We start from the raw sequence: 14,826 nt of genomic DNA, 5'->3' as shown, positions 1-14,826 counted from the left end.
GAATTTAGTATTATTCTTATTAGTGAATTGCAACCAGCGGTATTTTCTGCCCTTTGGCCGCTGACGCCCCATTTACTTGCCCTGGAGGTTAGCGTACTTTTCAGGCAGTGTACCTTTCCTCGTCATGTTGATGCTGTCCGACACGGCGTGTAGTTCGCCAACCTCTTGTATTGTACTGTGCATATTTGTTTGGGAGGCCCACATTGGTTCTAGTGTATACATGGGTGTTTTCTGAAGACGTAGTGCTGTCAGTCTCTTCGCCCTTGCCTAAAAATATTCCATCGTTGTACCGGTGATAGGACGTTGGGCGGATTGGTTAGTCGTTCGGTCGGCGCTTAAACTGCCCCTATTTTGGGTTGCCATACTGTTACATGAGTGCAACACTTGGCCGCCTGTCTCACCTTATCTTACGTTTGAGTTCCCTTCCCAGGCCGACCCATGGAACATTTGCTGAGAACCGTCTGTCCTGATTCCTTACATTGTGATGTTTGTTTTACAGATATTTGTAATTTTCAAGTTATTGTTGATGTGTCCAAAAATTGTTCAAATGGCTCCGAGCACTATGGGACTTAACTTCAGAGGTCATCAGTCCCCTAGACCTTAGAACTACTTAATCCTAACTAACCTAATGACACCTCACACATCAATGCCCGAGACAGGATCCAAACCAGCAACAGCAGCGGTCGCGCGGCTCCAGACTGTAGCGCCTAGAACCGCTCGGCCTCTCCGGCCCGCTGTGTCCGCCAGCCGAGTAATAATTTCACTTCTTTGGTGATAAGGCTTTCAGCTGTATTACAGTTAGTATTTTTTTAAATCAAACTTGATTTAAAAGCAAAGTATTTGTTGAAATGTGTGCTGTTTGGAATTGTTCTTCTGAGTTCTAATCCAGGCATTCAGCCGATTGTTGTTTGAGGTTATTGTTGGTGGCCTTCGGCTCTAGAATTGTGAAATATTTGTGATAAGGCCTTCAGCCATCATCATAGAGTCAATTGTGTTTTTTTCAAGAGATTGTTCTAAAATTTTAATTTCATTAAATAAATTTTACGTATTTCTTGTCCAACCGAGAGTAAGTGATTATGGTCCCATCCACACTTGTAACCCTATCCTACCCCATCCTGAGAAATCACCTCTCATACATAAAACCATATCTGAATGAGACTAGTAAGGCCTCTGAAATTGTGTCAGTACTGGACTTGTTTCTGACAGTGGTTCTAAATAAATGAGTTAGCTAACGACTCGTTTTTTAAAATAGGGAATTAAGGTATAAAGATGGTTACATAAAATGTTCTCGTCATAAGTTTCATTTCAAAACACACAAATTGTAGAATCGCATCAGAAACAGAAACAAAAAGAGAAATAACGAACGCATGTTTCTTAAAATTCATTTTATGCCATCAAGTGTGTACTAAAATACGCATTTGCAGTCGCTAATGCAAGAAGTCTGGACAAATTGAAGAGATTCCTTAGATAACATTGTACCTGCTGCTTCAGTGAGCTATTTTTTGGTTTGCATGGCCTTCATCTTTGAATTTACCCCAGTGAAAAAATGTCAGATGGCGAACGTACAGGCCAACTGGTAACGCTTTCACGTCCTTTTCGGTACCAGGAAAGAGTTGGCTGAGCACTTTCCTAGCTACGAGTGAGTAGCGAGCCGAGCACCAACTGTGCTCGTACCACACATAAAGGGTTACAATTTTTGAACTATATGAAAAAAAGGAAATTAGTTACAAACTACAGCGTACACAAACTATATTCAACACGTAAATTTCGCTACTGATCTTCGGGCTTAGGATATGACATTTCGATATGTCTGCCATCATTTGCGATAATGTCTCGCAGGGGAATAGCGAAAATCCGCATGAGCCACTCAAGTGTTGGAAAATTGATGCTGTCGAGGACCTCCTGAATGGTTGTTTTCAGCTCATCAATGGTTTTCGGGTTATTGCTGTATGCCTTGTCTTCAATATATCCCCACAAAAAGGAGCCGCATGTGTAGGGGTCCGGAGAATATGGCGGCCAGTCGAGGCACATGCCAGTCGCTTCTGGGTACCCCAGAGCCAGAACCAGAATGCGGTCACGAAAGTGCTCCTCCAAGACATCAGACACTCTCCTGCTTCGATGAGGTCGAGCTCCGTCTTGCATGAACCACATCTTGTTTAAATTATTGTTACTTTCTACAGTGAGGATGAAATCATCTTCAAAAACCTTCACGTACTTTTTGATACTCACCGTGCCATCAAGGAATGTGGCACTGATTATTCCGTGAACGGACATTGCACATCAGACAGTCAACCGTTGAGGGTGAAGAGACATCTCGATAGCGAAATGCGGATTCTCAGTCCCCCAAATGCGCCAAATTTGCTTTCGATGAACTATCTGAATGAAAGTGACTTCGTCGCTAAACCAAACCGTACAGCGCATAATTCCCATCATGTCCAGCTTCCGAACCTGTAGTTTGAATGACCGAGTGCAAACCGTTTAGAAACTATGACTATTTTAGTTCATTTAGTTCAATAATTGTCACCCTGTACATACACGTATTTGATGTGGTATTTCTTCTAGGAGAGCCGGTAGCGCTTCGGTAGGAAAGTTTGTGTATATTTTAACTGTTATTGTTTCTTTAATAAGGTACTACCGAATAATATAGTTACAGACCACTGTGGATGGTGTTCAACGTGCCTCATAAATGGTGGATTCTAAGCGGCCCAACAGTGCATGTTTCTTACATTCAGCCTTACATGTTTTGTAAAGGTGCCTTCATCAGCAAAGGGAATTCCTTGAAGAAAGAAGTTAAGTAGTATCAAAAACGAGCTATCGAATTCCGTGGGTATTCTGTAATTCCGATGGTAAATCGGCTTGTAATGCGGTTGAGAGCTGTTTGCGTAAAATGCAGATAGCTCTGAGGTGACTTACTCCAGTGGCACTTGCGGTTTGTCTGGAGCTAACATCTGAATAATGAACCACAGCTGCGAGAATATCTATGTAGTTCACTTCACGCGTTACAGCCTTAATTGTTGTCCTCTTTGCAGTATTCCTATGCTCTTCCAGTAAAAATGTTTTGTATATTCACTGTATTGTCATTTTTGGTGAATGTCTTCTGGAGTCTGCAGTCTGCAGTGAGGTAGTACCACGTCCATTTCCTCCTCGTTTGTGGGAGACATATATTTTTTTGAAACGAAACTACTTTCGACTCTTATAAACGACACAGAGAGATTGACAGCTATATTTCTTCTGTGTGCCTGTTACATCGGAATCGCGATCGTACAATAAAAACACTCTATTTCATTCTTTTCCAACGTGACGTATCATTATATCTGTATGAAATCGGGATCTTCCGTCTAAGACAGCAAATCGATTTCATGTTCGAAACAAAGATATCCTAAGTTTTAATACTGAAGTAGCTTCGAAATTAATAACTGTATTCTGAAGAGTGAATCGCCGTTAAATCTGTCTCTTTTAGAGCGACACCGGCGACAGAACTTAATGCAGTTAGATCTGTAAAAACTATGTTGATTGGGATATCTCTGTGCCTAATATAGCTACGAAAGGATTTGTGTGTACTTCAGAGAGGATTTTCTGACATTTTATCTGGGTCAAAATAGATTATCATGTCTTCAATGTTTCCGGATATATTTCAGGTGAACAGCTTACATGAATCGCCATTAAAACTTTTGGGGAAGTAGGGTAGACGAGGAATTGCGTTAGGCCTTGCGTTGTCGTGGAGAAGTTGAAGTTTGTTTGCATATTCGTAACGACGAGGATTTTGAAGTCATTTCTTGAAATTTCTGAGGGTAGCTCAGCACACTTCTTCGCCGTGCAGCAGGTATATTCATGGTTTCTTGGATATCAGTATACCCATGGTTACAAGCTACGGATATTCTGAGACATCCTTATGTGCGAGGAGGGCTCATTAAGATAGATGAGTCAAATCTTCTCTCGTAGGTAGCACCAATCATTTCCAATATCTAAATAAGTTGTTTAGATTTTGAGTTTGGAGGCGCTTCTTGATTGCTGTTAAGTCTTAAAACATCTTGTGGCCGTTTCTGCCGTTCTAAGTTTCTGGTGACGTTTATTTAATTTGGTCAAAAAGCGCACGACTTACTCATATGAATTAGATGCATGAACGTACTGTTCATACGAAGTTAACTAATGTTCATACGCATTGACCGTGCCTATATTAGACGTCAGTACTTCGTGCTAAGGTGATTCTATGCTGTTCTTTGTATTTTACTTGAATACTATAATTTGCTGTGTACTCCCGTTCACGAACGGAAACAGTTGCAAGTTGTTGTCAGTTGATCCCAGGCGATTATTGCTCGTTGGCTGAGTTCAAATTTGTGTATCGTTCGCGACATGCTGCCTTGCAGTGCTAGGTGTCTCTTGTCGCCGGTATTAATAACTATAATTAAAGTGCTTGCGTATAGGATTGTTGACGCTCGGATCCCTTTGACCCGCTAAGTAATTCAGTTCCTTGAATACCATTGTCTTGAGGACTTAATACCTTGTTTTAAGGCTAACTAATATCATTTATTAAAAGCATTCGCAATTGCGAATATGGATAACTGTCAGCTGTAAAATGAAATGATGACAATGTAAATTTGTTCCGGATCTAAAGTGGAACCCAGATTTCCCGTTTATCACGAGCCATCACCTTACAATTTGGCTAGCGGTGCGCGACTCCCACTGAGCCCCAAACCTCCATACGTAGTCAACTAAGCGTCTACAGTCTGTACTCGTCCATCCATTATGTACATTCCCGTACACGTGAGACATTTTACTTGACAGTCACTTACCTGGTGTCGCCAGATAAATATGATATTGCAGTGCCAGTGTATTTCTTGAATTACAATACAAAGTTCGTTTGGACAAGTATGCAACATCGTATTTATCCGACAACACCCGGCAAACGACTTTCAAGTAAAATGTCTCTCCTGTACAGGAATACACATGATGGATGTACGAGTAACAGTAGTAGACGCATTGTTGACGACATGTGGAGGTTTGGGTCTAACCGTAAGTCGTGCACAGATAGCCTAATGGTATCCGGCACCGTAGCATAGCGTGTTCGGCCAGAGGGTTAGCTACCCTCCGTAATAAAAGAAAAAAAGAAAAACTGAGTAAACGGATCGACGAAGAACGTGAACGGGTGTCATCGGACGTCCATCCCAAACAAATTTAGCGAACAATATAGAACAAAATGAGATAGAAAAAAATGGTAAGGGGATAGCTCGTGATAAGCGGGAAAACTGGGTTCGACTCCCTGATTGGCACAAATTTTCGAAGTCGTCATTCCACTCTACAGCTGATTGCTATTCATATTCGCAACTGGGATTATATTTAATGTATTACATAACGGCTTTTGTCACCGCAGCACCCGTTTCTTTCTACGTGTTTACTTGGCCAAAAGAACTTTACAACGTAATTCAGAATAAAACAGGCACTGCAATTTCGTAATGTCATTTTAGCAGCAGGGGTTGTACCACCTCAGTCATAAACAATGCGTTAATCAAAATTCGTTCTGAAGTCTGTCTAGGTCACTGAAGTAATTGGCGTTAAGCCTTCGTCACTTAGACTCCCGTGCGGAATGGTGCTTATTCAAAATTTTAATAGAGAGATTTAATGTTTTCCAGTGTTTTACATTTGGCTTGCGTGTCTCACAGATAGCCTTGGTTGTTGAAGGTTTCTCGTTCCATCCCATCGGGGTGTGGCCGCTGTTATATCGTTTTCCAAGCTGAAATTTATTGCGGAATTATATTAGCCTTTCTGCTGTCTCATACCTAGTACCAAGCAAATATTTTCCCGTAACCATTTCTACTACTCCCTTCACTACAACCGCATTCCAGTTACCCAAGACTATCAGATTCTCACCTCCGTTTACGTACTGAATTACCCGATCAACATCCTCACATACTTTCCTTATCTCTTCATCTGCTACTTGCACGTCGGCATGCATACATGAACTATTGTTGTCAGTGTTGGTGTGCTGTCGATTCTGATAATAATAAACCTACCACTGAGCTGTTTACAGCAATTCACTCTCTGCCCTACTTTCGTATTCACAACGAGTCCTGTTCCCGTTATACCATTTTCTGATGCTGTTGATATTACCCTATCCTCAAGTGACCAGATATCCTTGTCGTATTTCCATTTCACTTCACTGACCCCACTATATCTAGAATGACTCTTAGCATTTCACTTTTCAAGTCCCATAGTGCTCAGAACCATTTGAACCATAACCTTAAAACTGGAAACAGGTTGTGAAATAAAACTATTTTTTGTTAAAGCAATTATGGTATATAGCAACAGAGCAGTGTTACCCTCTGAGAGGAATTTTCTTATGTCGACCGTGTCGTACCTAACGGAGATTGCTTATCGGAAATGAAAGTCAGAACTACGTAAATATTTGAACAGTAACAATCGAAATTTTGCCTATCTGCACTGTTTAATGGATAAAGAAAACGGTCGCCAGCCTAACTAGGCAAGAGAATGATTAACATTCTCGTTCAAGAAAATAGTTATTAGTAATTTTAATGTATAAACACAACCTATGCTTTGTCACACGGGAGTGCAGTGAACAATGACACATACATTTGTTTACGTTAAGTTGAAGCTAGCAGCTAGAGCAGCCCAAACTATTTGCAAAATTATAACAGATACTGAAACACACTATTACTTTCAGGGCTTACACAAACTGAAAGGTTTTTATAACGTTATTATTACTATTCACTGCAGAATCATTAATTGGATATAGTTTACGTCTCTCTCAGTTAAATACTTTATTATTTAAAATGAAAGTTAATTGGAATCCACTGAAAGGTTGCTTCTCACTATCATTGAAGAAAGAAATTATGATTTTCATAATTTATGGTCCTTCCGTTACTTGTTACTCAGCATTAACACAATAGACAAACTGTGGATCCAGTTATACTATTAATATGCACTTCCAATACACAAGAGAGACAAACACTTAGCAATCATGAACATATAATTTCCTACTATTGCAGTTTTCCACTTTTACTAGTGAAATACAAAGTTGACAAAATTGCAAGAAAGTGACTCACCTTTTTGAATTTACTACAGATATCAAGGTGATCATTTGCCAAGCAAAACTTTATAAGCCTCAATCTTAAGAACTTTTAATTTGGAAGTTGGCATCAGCACATTAATAAGCAGTTTTACTAGGAAAATTATTTTCAACAAGCTACATTAACTTTAACTTTCTTTTTACTATGTTCAAGAGGCATCGATTAGCAAAACACTGGGATTTTTTGTTATTTCAGTAGGGATACTCGGTAATCACTTTAATTCAAACGGAGAGGAACCTGAGAGGTCTGATGATAAGGAAAAAAATCAAGGTAGTTACATAAATTCAGTTATAAATTACCTTATATTTGAGCACACTAACACCTCCATTAATCTGATCCTTCACTGTACATCATTGTAGCATTCCGATGCAATGAATTGCGCAATGTGGTGGCAACTGCATGTTGGTAGGTGGAATTGCAGGTAGAATTGCTGGACTCTGTCAGTTCTTGGTGGCGATGATAGATACAAATTCCAAAATAGTTCCAGCTATTTATCCATCCATTAGAAGCATTAGAAAGTAGCAGAAAAAGCCTCTCTCGGAACCAGCACAATGTGCATCTTTTACATGGCAGTGCACAGTTTGGTAGCTCGTCCCCGACTCGTGCTCGTCCCCGACTCGTAGCTTGTCCCCGAATTGTAGCTCGTCCCTGACTGACTATCAGTTCCACCTTTTCCACCTAAGCCAACCACAATTTGCGCGCTCTACACAGTTCTGTTCCCGAGGGGAACCACAACAACTTTTACATACAGAATTACTAAGAATCCTCAGTGAGGATCAGCAGTTTACATAACAGCAACCAAATACATTAAATAAAACAGAACATTTGCGCGTATTGACGTTTCTACCAAAAATTATTCACACAAAATTACAATCATATACAGTAAGTTTTGTTCCCTCCAAATGGGACAAAGCATTTAAACGACAGATATACTACATCGCATAGAATCAGACCATGACTCAAAGTTTTTTACAAAGAAAGGAGTATACAGTTTTGTGTTATCTATTCAAACAAACACATTTACAGAAGCACAACAATGTAACATTAAATGAAACAAAAGCAAAATAAATCAGTACAGCATTAGAGCTATGGTGTTACAATCTCCCCCTTGGCAGTGCCCTCCTGGAGACATGGACTATTCCGCTATCTTTCTCCAAAGGAAAGGTCATCATTATACCTTCTCAATTACAGGCCACATGTTGTTGGATGCACATTAAGTGTCTTTAATGCAGCAGTTTCCTTTCCTCATCCTCGTGCCGTTGATCATTGCTGATTCATTCGCCTATGGGGGCAGTTTCCTACCCCAAGGACAAGAGAGTGCCCTGAACATCTGTCCGCTCCTCCACCCTCCTTCTTAAGGCCGTTGGAAGTACCAAGATTACTTCTTGTGCTGCAAGTCTTCTGCCTCCAATGCTGCCGATTTTCATCAAAATTTAAGCGGTGGCGGGTTTCGAACCAGGAATCATGGTCGTTTTGATTGATAATCGAATATGCTACCCCTTTCTTTGTTCGTTGCATTTCGTCGGTGAGGACGACACATGAAATTCTTTCATGTTAATCGGTGATCCCTACACTCAGTTTTTTAAATTACATAGGCCATTCAGCCCTCTGGCTGAATACACCGAGTTACCTTATAGGCTCCTAGACTACAGGTGCCTTCAGTGCGTCGTATTACTAGTTTCTAATCAGGAGCGAAATATTTAGTCTCACCTTTATGCTTTGGTAATTTATTTTTCGTTTCTGTGACTGTTAATCAGCTAATTAGGCACACTTCTTGCGTATTCGTCAGTGTCTACAGCTTAGTTCCGTAGTGCGTGTTCTTTCTCTTTTGATCGTTTACTTTGCAGCAGTCCAGTGTAGGTAACAGCAGACACTGACGAACAAGCAGCAACAGGGAAGTAACCGATTCTGTGACCTATTACGAGTTCCTTACAAGGAGCAAATTATGTAGTTTCATCTGTGTGTTTTGGGCAACGGCCTTGCCGCAGTGGATACACCGGTTCCCGTGAGATCACCGAAGTTAAGCGCTGTCGGGCGTGGCCGGCACTTGGATGGGCGACCATCCAGCCTCCATGCGCTGTTGCCATTTTTCGGGGTGCACTCAGCCTCGTGATGCCAATTGAGAAGCTACTCGACCGACTAGTAGCGGCTCCGGTCAAAGAAAACAATCATAACGACCGGGACAGCGGTGTGCTGACCACACACCCCTCCTATCCGCATCCTCAACTGAGGATGACACTGTGGTGTCACCGCCAGACACCACACTTGCTAGGTGGTAGCCTTTAAATCGGCCGCGGTCCGTTAGTATACGTCGGACCCGCGTGTCGCCACTATCAGTGATTGGAGACCGAGCGCCGCCAAACGGCAGGTCTAGAGAGACTTCCTAGCACTCGCCCCAGTTGTACAGCCGACGTTTGCTAGCGATGGTTCACTGACAAAATACGCTCTCATTTGCCGAGACGATAGTTAGCATAGCCTTCAGCTACGTCATTTGCTACGACCTAGCAAGGCGCCATGTTCAGTTACTATTGATATTGTGAATAATGTACAGACAAGAGCTACGTTCAACATTACTGGATTAAAGTTAAGTATTCCACCAGCTAAATCCTTTTTTTTTCCTAAGATCTCATTTCCTTGTCCTGTTCCAGACCTCTCGTCAGCCTGCGTGAGCTTAAACGCGTGCCTTTCGGCTTCCTCTACCATTAGTGGGTTGGCTCTCATGCCAATCCACAACAGACACGGCGGTCGGCTGGTCCCGATGTTCCACTTGTGGCCTGAAGACGGAGTGCTTCTGCTGCTGCTGCTGCTTCTGTGGGTTTTGGTAGATTAGTTTTTGAATTTCTGCATGTTAATTTTATATTTAATAGTCACAGTTGTCACGTTTTCGTTTGTGTCGGAAAGTAAACTGATTTTGCGACATATTACAAATTCCTGATCTGGAGCGAATTATGTATCTAACCTGTGTGCTTTGGTAATTTAGTTTCTCAATATCTGCGTCTTAATCTAATTAATTAGACTGTTCTTCCGTTTTCCTCAGCGTCTACAGTAGAGTTCCGCAGCGCACGTCGATAGTCCTTTGTCTGTGCAGTGTAGTTTTCCACAAATTTGATTATAGACAGGGACCTTGATTGCTACGTGAGTATGTGAGCAGAGTTGGTGGCACTTCGATCTCAACTCTAGACTATGTTGACGTCATTTACGCATCTTGAGACTGTAGTGGTTGGGCATCAGTGTTGTGGACCGGCCGTGGAGATCCGACGGACGTCCAGTACTATCCACGAGTCCACCGATTAGTCCGCACCGGTGACCAGCTCAATTACTGCTCGCATTGTGGTTGACCCTTCATCTGTGGTCGACTGAGGGATCACGTGGCAGACAGAAAAAGCCTTCCCGGGACGCCGAACGTAATTGCTCCCCAGTTTATCTGCAAACATGTTCCAGTTGCTGTCTGTGGCTAACACTGTCTCTCAGGTAGAAGCAGTTGTGAAATTCCTGGGCTAGCAGGACAGAGCGGATTAGGTTCCTGTCAGTTGCGCTCAACATACAAACTTTATTTATGAACGCACAATATTAAAACAAGCTTGAACCGACCTCCTTTGAGTAACTTTAGATCGGCTGAAATGCACACTCAAAACCCAAGACACAAGGCCTAAGCAAGAAACTGAAATACAAGGTTCGTCTGGAGGTTTCACCCAAGAATAATTTCTAAATCTTCAATCTAATTGGCTGAAGGCCCTAGCAATTTAATTTTAATAGAACTATGATGGAGGTCGCATATTAAACAATAAGAGGAGTTTCAATCAAAAGGCGGAAGGACTTATCTAAAAAACATTTCTTGCAAATTGGGCTAAAGGCCTAATTCAAAAGCATAACAACGTTATGCCTTAAGGGCAAGGGAAGAAGATTAACTTAAGAGATATTAAAACGCGACTGAAGGCCGCTCACCAACAAATAATTTAACGGTTTAAGTCCTAGAAAGAAGAGTTTCAATTTTAAAGGGCAAAATACCGTATCTTAAAACATTTCATATAAAATAAAGAATAACTATCTTATGCCTTAAGGGCAAGACAAGGACATTAATTTAAGAGACATTGATACTCGGCTGAAAGCCACACATCAACCAAAAAACTAAAATTCAAACAGGGAAATTACTACATAACACACAAGGAACGGCGCTCAGAAGTTTCCAAGGGTCGGCCTGGGATATTAACACTAACGCCCGTTTAGGTGAGACAGGCAGCATGTCCAACGATTTCTTTATCTGGAGGAAACCCAACCGACAGACAGCCAACCGACCAATCAACCAAATCAGTACCGCTCCATACAACCAGCAAAAGGACCACAATATTTCAGTACACGACATACAGAATATTGACGCCCACATCGATCAACACCTCAGTTGTCGAACTACACGCCACGCTGGACAGCAACAACACGACGAGGAAAATACACTGCCTAAAATTACGTCAACGACCAGGGCAGGAAACAGGAATGTCAAAGGCCACAAGGCAGAAGATACCGCTGGTGAACTACCATAATAGAGAATAAATTTAGTTGAGTTAAATTTCACAGGAAGACAGCTGGAATCTTAGCCAACTTAAATACATACACGTTGTTGCTCGCGGGAATATCCCAAAAGTCACAACCAGGATCAAACGAAGTAATTTAAACAGTTGAGGCTCGATACTAAGTTAAGTGAAGACTCAACTTTCATGTCCAAGATCGGTGGGCGACGACCTTCATAGCACTCGCAAGTGCACCTCACACTCTAACCGCATGTAAACTTTGCCAGAGGCTGCAACCCGACTCCACGTGACGGGGGTTTGCTAGTTGCTCCACGCCAACCGACCGAGTGGACAGCTGGTCCGTCTGCGACTTTTGCTGTGTCGCGACTGCACTGCTGGTGCGTATCCTACTCATCGACTACCCGACACACAACGACCCGGAAGTCCTATCGGTCGCTCCACAGATGGTACGATAGTGTTCTTATCGATACGCGCTGCTGCTTCCACTCATGACAATGTAAGGCAGGAAGTTAGTGACGCCAGTAAACGGAATGAGGAAACGAGGTGGCACGACCGTAATAGAAGATGACAAACAAATAATGGGATGAACACGAACCATGCACGGCTCAAGTCGCTTGTCATACTTTATTGGAAACCTCTTAGCCTGCCTGAAAGATACAGGTAGTCACAGAGGGTGGCATTGCTGATAGTCGGAAGCTTCAACGTTAGGCGCGTTATGCGGCCCCTTAGGGTCATGTCTGGGAGGGGAAGAAACCCATTATGCATTCTGTGTGCATACCTGGTGGAGTCACTTCAGACGTAGACCAGCTTCATCTGGATGCCATGCAGAACACAGTGTGCACCTAACTGTATGTGGTGGCTCACGCTGGTACCAATGATGTGCGTCGCTTTACATCGGAAATATTGTCTCTGGTTTCGAGTGGCTGTCAGAAATCTTGCTTATGAGATGAAAGCACAGCTCACCATTTGCATAACAGTCCACAGGACCGATTTCTGACCTTTCTGGTACAGAACTGAGTGTAGAGTGTGAATCAGGGGCTCACACAGTTTAGCGACAATGTAGGCTACCGATTCCTCACCTGCGCTGTAGGTTGGTGGGGTTTCGGCTTCCGCTAAATATGTCAGGAGTCCATCAAATGCAGGAGGCGATTACACGGGTTGCCGGGGCTGTGTGGCGTAGAGTTGGCAGTTTTGTAAGTGGGAAAAACAGAGAGGGCTTCAGTCCTAAAGGCTGCAGATCGAACAGAGGAACTTCAAATACTTCAAATGGCTCTGAGCTCTATGGGACTTAACAGCTGTCATCAGTCCCCTAGAACTTAGAACTAATTAAACCTAACTAATCTAAGGACATCACACACACCCATGCCCGAGGCAGTACTCGAGCCTGCGCCCGCTGTGGTCGCGGGGTTCCAGACGGTAGCGCCTAGAACCACTCGGCCACCCCGGCCGGCAACAGAGGAAGTCTGTAGATCTGTGAACAATCGGTATAACAGTTGTAAATTGTCGTAGCAGTGTTGGGGAAGAACCAGAGCTCCAAGCACTAATAGAAAGCACTGATGCTCAAATCTTTATAGGCACTGAAAACTGGCTAATGCCGGAGATACGTTGAGCCGATGTTTGATGGCCGTGGCGTGTGTCTTACGGTTAGAAGTAGTTTATTTTGTAACGAAATTGAGGTAGATAGTTCCAGTGAGTTAGTATGGACAGAGGTCGTTCTTGGCAACAGGAATAAAATAATAATTGCATCCTTTTACCGACCTCCCAACTCAGAAAATACAATTGCTGAAAGGTTCAAAGAGAACTTAAGTCTAATTTCAAACATGCACCCGACTGAAGCAATTATGGTTGCTGTTGACTTCAGTTTATTCTCGATATGTTGGCAGAAATACATGTTTAAATCCGGAGGTACTCATAAAAATCATCCGAAATTGTGCTAAAAGCATTCCCTGAAAATTATTTCGAGGAATTAATTCATGAGCCCACTCGAATAGTAAATGGTTGTGAAAACACAGTTGACCTCTTAGGAACTAAAAATCCTAAGCTAACAACGAACATCATAACGAATACATGGATTAGAGAACACAGACTTGTCGTAGCGAAACTGAATACTCTAACTCCCAAATGCTCCAGAAATGAACGAAAAATATATCTATTCCCAAAAGTACAGACAAATTCACTTGTCGCCTTGCTGAGAGACAATCACCACTCCTACATTAACAGTGTAAGTGTAGACCAGATGTGGCTTAAATTCAAAGAAAAAAATCACAGCAATTGAGAGATTTATACCAAATAAATTAACAAACGACGGAGCTGATCCCCCATAGTACACAAAACAGGTCAGAATACCGTTACAGGAAAAACGAAAAGAGCATGCCAATTTTAAACAAATGCAAAATCCGTAAGTTTGGCGATTTTTTACAGGAGCTCGAAATTTAGGGTGGAGTTCAATGCGAGGGGCTCATAATAGTTTCCATAGCGAAACTTTGTCTCGAAACACGGCAAGAAATCCAAAGAAATTCTGGTCATACGTAAAGTACACCAGCGGCAAGACACAATCAATGTCCCCTGTGCGCTATAGCTGTTGTGTCGGCTACTGTGGAAGTCAGCACCGACACAAACAAGGGAGGAGAGAAGTCGCGTTGGACGATGCAAGGAATCCCAAATCATCTGTGCAAAACACCTTAAAATTAATAGAAAACATATTTTTTAGTAAGGAAAGAAACAATACTTTACTTCCTGTGCGTCCTGTGCCACCTACCTGCTGGCTGGGAACGTCTTCCTATTACTCAGTACTGATGCCCTCGAAGTCTGCGACCGAACTGGTTCCCACCAGCGATGGGCTGTTGGTTAAATCAGCATTTATGTGGGGAGCTTTTTCCATTGCTTGCTGGTCAGAGCATTCTCGATGCCGCTTCGGGGTGCTGCGATGGGCGGCGTGCCGTCGAAGCTTTAGGACTGTACAGTAGCAATGGAAATGCTACTAAATGAAAATGCTACTAAAGCTGAAAATGCTTCTGAAGCAGAGTTACTGAACACAGCCTTAAAAAATTCCTTCACCAAAGAAGACGAAGTAAATGTTCCATAATTTTAACCAAAAACCCCTGCAAACATTGAGAGACGTATGTAACTGAATGAAATTGTAATAATTATTACTCGCCCGGTGGCAGACTCAATCTCCAACAGTATTAACGTGCAAGGTAGTCTAGTGAAACTTT

The 14,826-nt window shown here is 42.4% G+C and overlaps 1 pseudogene; it reads left to right on the top strand.

The window, feature by feature from the left end:
* Nucleotides 1-9,054: 9,054 nt before the first annotated feature.
* On the top strand, nt 9,055-9,171 carry LOC124803935 (annotated as a pseudogene).
* The last annotated feature ends 5,655 nt before the right edge of the window (nt 9,172-14,826 follow it).

The sequence above is a fragment of the Schistocerca piceifrons genome, chromosome 6, assembly GCF_021461385.2.
Source record: "Schistocerca piceifrons isolate TAMUIC-IGC-003096 chromosome 6, iqSchPice1.1, whole genome shotgun sequence".
NCBI classification, from domain to species: domain Eukaryota; kingdom Metazoa; phylum Arthropoda; class Insecta; order Orthoptera; family Acrididae; genus Schistocerca; species Schistocerca piceifrons.
Note: the sequence above shows the minus strand (reverse complement) of the source record. Positions and strands in the feature narration are given on the sequence as shown.